The sequence below is a fragment of the Lagenorhynchus albirostris genome, chromosome 1 (assembly GCF_949774975.1).
Source record: "Lagenorhynchus albirostris chromosome 1, mLagAlb1.1, whole genome shotgun sequence".
Classification (NCBI taxonomy): domain Eukaryota; kingdom Metazoa; phylum Chordata; class Mammalia; order Artiodactyla; family Delphinidae; genus Lagenorhynchus; species Lagenorhynchus albirostris.
This window is the reverse complement of record NC_083095.1, coordinates 36542616-36546689: the sequence shown is the minus strand read 5'-3', so window position 1 is coordinate 36546689 and position 4074 is coordinate 36542616. Positions and strand designations below refer to the sequence as shown.

General features: G+C 51.1%; 1 long non-coding RNA gene across 1 annotated transcript; it reads left to right on the top strand.

The window, feature by feature from the left end:
- The first annotated feature begins 273 nt into the window (after positions 1-273).
- LOC132529807 (uncharacterized) lies at positions 274-3073 on the top strand. The gene is made up of 3 exons (XR_009543578.1): positions 274-377; positions 1349-1432; positions 2837-3073. It is a non-coding gene; the product is annotated as an uncharacterized LOC132529807 (long non-coding RNA).
- Positions 3074-4074: the final 1001 nt, after the last annotated feature.

Sequence of the window (4074 nt, the reverse complement as noted above, 5' to 3'; positions counted from 1 at the left end):
TCCTGGACCGGGGCTCGAACCCGTGTCCCCTGCATTGGCAGGCAGATTCTTAACCACTGCGCCACCAGGGGAGTCTCCTCCAGGTGCTTCTGACAGACCGGAGATGCAAGGGCCCTGCCTCCTGCTCCAGCAGCAGTCTGGTGACATCCACGGTTCCCAGCTACCTGTTGCGTTTGAAGCTCTTGGCCTGAAGGCTCTGGTGGCACTGGAGGCAGGGGGGCAGGAGGGCAGGTGAGGCCCGCTTCCAGCAGCAGATGAGGCAGGCCTGGTGGAAGCTGTGGCCGCACTCTGTGATTACGGGTCTCGGCAGTACTGGAAGCAGATGCAGCAGTGACTTCTTCCTTGGGTGGCGAGTGGATCAGCAGCGGCCATGGCAGGTTCAGTTTCACTTTCCTTGTCTCCACACTCTCTTCATTGTCTCCTCTGAGCTGAAAGCTTGACCGTGGCCTCCCAGACCAGCTACAAGTAATCTGAGCCTTTTTACTTTGGTTCCTTTCACTTTCCCGGTCACAAGCTGCTTCTCTCGGTTCTGCAGCTTTCCTCTCAGCAGGCCTGCGGGGGGGGGGGGGGGGCCCTGTATCAGGGGAAGGAGACTGTTTAGGGTGGGGAAACCAGCAAGGGTTTTAGCCCCATGGCTGTTCCCCGGCCCAAGGGGCTCCCCGTTTGTCAGATCAGGATGTTGGGAAAGTGCCTTGCCATCACGCTGTGCTGGCCCCGAAAGATGTGAACCCACGGGAGATGTGACGGCTGCTTCCCAGAGCTCCCAGGGCTGGGGGAGGGGCCGGAAGGCTGGCTTCCTGAGACTTACGAAGGACTCCAATAAGTTGGCAGGGTGACATTGTCTGAGTCACATCTCAAGAGAATTTGGGAAGAGAAGTGCTTTTCTAAAACGTTTCTACAGGGAAGATCAGACTTTGCATTTAATAAGGAATTGGGGACAGGGGATGGTGAGGGGTGTGTGCTTTTCCAGGGCTGGCCTCACTGACAGGTGACGTCTGAGCCTTATGGAGAGGAGAGTCAGGGATAAGGGATGAACTGGATGTCCTGGGCTCTGGTGGTGAGGGGTGAAGACGTATCTAAGTTATCTGGGCGGTCTTAGGGCTTGGAGCTCCTGCCTCTACGTTGACTTCTGCCCCTGGAAAGGGAGGCTGCATGCATGCTGGTGGGTGGGGAGGAGCCGGAGAGGTCTTGTCCTGCTTTGAAGTAGGTTCTGGAACCCTGGACTTCTGTGCTTGGGTGCTGGGAAGTGAGCCTACAAAGAGGAGATCATAAAAAGGTGATGCGCTTTACCAAGAGCTGGCGATGGCCCAACACCTTTCCCTTTCCCTTTCCCTTTCCCTGCTGACAGGGGACGTCCTGGTTAAGAGGTGGGAAAGGCCTCAGGGTTGGCCACTCAGAAGCACAGCTCAACCAAAGAGAAGAGTCCTGACTGGTAGGTGCTGACTTTGGAAGGGCCGCAAGGGGACTGTGAAAGTTCAGTGAAAAGAGACAGTTGCCAACAGGGGCGTGAGAGCCGTGAGACTACCTTTGCTGAGCCTAGCTAGCTTGTCCTACTGCTGCAGCTTTGCTTGAGAGCGAAGTGTTGAGCGGCCTGTTTCAGGAAGGAGCCCCTTATAATCATCACCGTTCGCTGAGCACCTGCAAAGCATTCTTTCACAAATGACCTCTGGACACACTCACAGCCCCTTCTTCAAGCTCACAAGGTAGAAACACTTGCCTGAGGCCAAACTTCCCGGGAAGAGGTGGAGCTAGCATTCCAGCCGAGGTCAGGCTGAGTCCCAAGCTCAGGTTTTTACCGTAGATACGAGGTGACCTCTCACAAACAGTAAGGGGCCCTGAAGGAATATGACAGGACCTGTCCTCTGGGGGGGGGGGCTAAGCATTCTCTTAGGAGACAGAAGTCACTGAGACCTTTGCTCTGGCAGCAGGAGAGAGGACCAATGGAGGGGGTGTCCTTTGCTCTTTGCACTTACTGTGTGTGTCTGGAGAGAAGCAGTGGCAAGAAGCTGCTGGACTTATCCTAGGCATTTAGGGGAAGAGTGCCTGTCCTGGTTTCTCACTATCTAGCCTGAAACATCTGGACTGGAAATACTTAGTCACAAGCTCTTCTAGTACATGCAGCCTCACAGAAGTGACATTCGGGACATGGCTCTTTGGACCCATCAATGCACTTAAGTCATGTGAGCATCTCAGGCCCCTCCCAAGTGTTTGGAGACCTGGAGTTACCTCCTACTCCGAGTTGGATTGGAATATTGGAGAAGTCAGGGTGAGTAGGACTCAGGCAGGGGGGCCCAGCCATTATCATTATAGAGGAAGAGAGACCCAGGTCGTTTCTGATAGCCAAAGAAACACCTGTTTTAGGGCAGAAGTGAGGGAGAGGATCTTGGTAACGTCGATGAAAAGATGACATTTTGTCAGATACCGAGAGAGAGCCCAGCGGAACAGATTTGCATTGATGTTCTACATGGGTTCCTCTGGTGATTCGTGGGCCAGCCACAGAAGATGGTGAGGTTTTCAAAAGTATTTCCTACGGCAAATTCAGTTCCACATTGACAAGTGCCCGAGAATCAGCATTTGAACAGCACGACTGCAGCAATATATGCTTTACTAGTTGAAAAGCTTCCCAATTTTAATTTTTAAAAATTGATCTTACAAATCACGATAGTCAGGCAAGGAGATCCCTAAGGCCATGTGGTCTTTCCAAACTGGCTTGGAGAACAAAAAGTTTGAAGGCCTCTGTCAGGAAGAACAGGTTCGATTTCCGAGGTCTCTTTATTTGGGATCCCAGCAGGTCTTGTTTCTAGTGAGAGACTAACTGCCCTCTTTCCTACTGCAGGGATGAAGAGAAACGCTGTTGTCAGGCCTGCAGGCTGGAGCAGGGAGAGACCACTACCCCTGAGTCATTAATATCCTCATCCTTTCTTTTAACCAAGGTGTATCTATATACATAGAAAAAAAAGACTGGGGGAAATACCAGATGTGCATGATGGCTCACTGTAGGTGATTTGAATTTTTTTTCTTTTAATACTCAAATGTATTTTTCAAAATTTCCACAAAAAATATGTTCCTTTAATAAGAGAGAAAAAAACCCACCCCACATAAATACCTCTCTGAGTAGAGACACAGATGTAGAGAACAAACGTATGGACACCAAGGGGGGAAAGTTGAGGGGGGAGAGGGGGGTGGTGTGATGAATGGGGAGATTGGGATGGACATATATACACTAATATGTATAAAATAGTAACTAATAAGAACCTGCTGTATAAAAAAATAAATAAAATAAAATTCAAAAATAAATAAATACTTCTCTCAGGTAGAAAAATAACAAACATTTATGGAACACTCTGATTTGTAAAGTCCTTCTCACGTACATTCTAATTTAATCCTCTCCACAGCACTCTCTGATGACTTTTTCTATTTTGGCTTCAGAACACAAGCCTCAGGAGGTTTAGAAACTTTCTCAAGGACCCATGCAAGCCAGAGTGGAACCCAGTCTTCTCACTGTGGGTTTCCTCATCCGTTAGGATGCCAGAACCTGGGGATGAGGGGACTGAGGCTGCGGAAGGAGATCTGAGGGCAGGTCGGGGCAGGAAGCAAGGGGCAATGGTAACCTCATGGGAGGTGGAGGTTGGTAGCTGCTGTCTGGAGAACTGTGGTCGTCATTCTTCTGGTTTTATTTGGTGGGTCCCAGGGATGATTTCTGGGCTGAATAGAAAGCTTGCCCTCGGGATATGCGTCCTCTGGAGCTCCCAGCAGCTGGGTTTTGCTCTGCCTGGCTCACCTCTCTAGTTGGATACAATGGGGAACTCCTTCCCCAGGTCACCCATGGCCCCATACTTTCCTCCTTCTTTCCTGGGCCCAAGGCAGGGCTTCTTCCTTGTGTTGGACAAAGTGAGAGGCATACGGTCCAGTGTTGGCCTGCCTGCTTACGCCCTGGTCCCGGGCTCCTCCAGGAGCTAAGAGGTGCCCTCTGCTGGAGTGGAGGCTTCTGGGCTGAGGCAGGGAATCTGGAGATGAAGACAGGAAGGTGGAATGTGAAGGAGGTTCCCTTTCAGAGCTGGAAAGAGGGAAGGG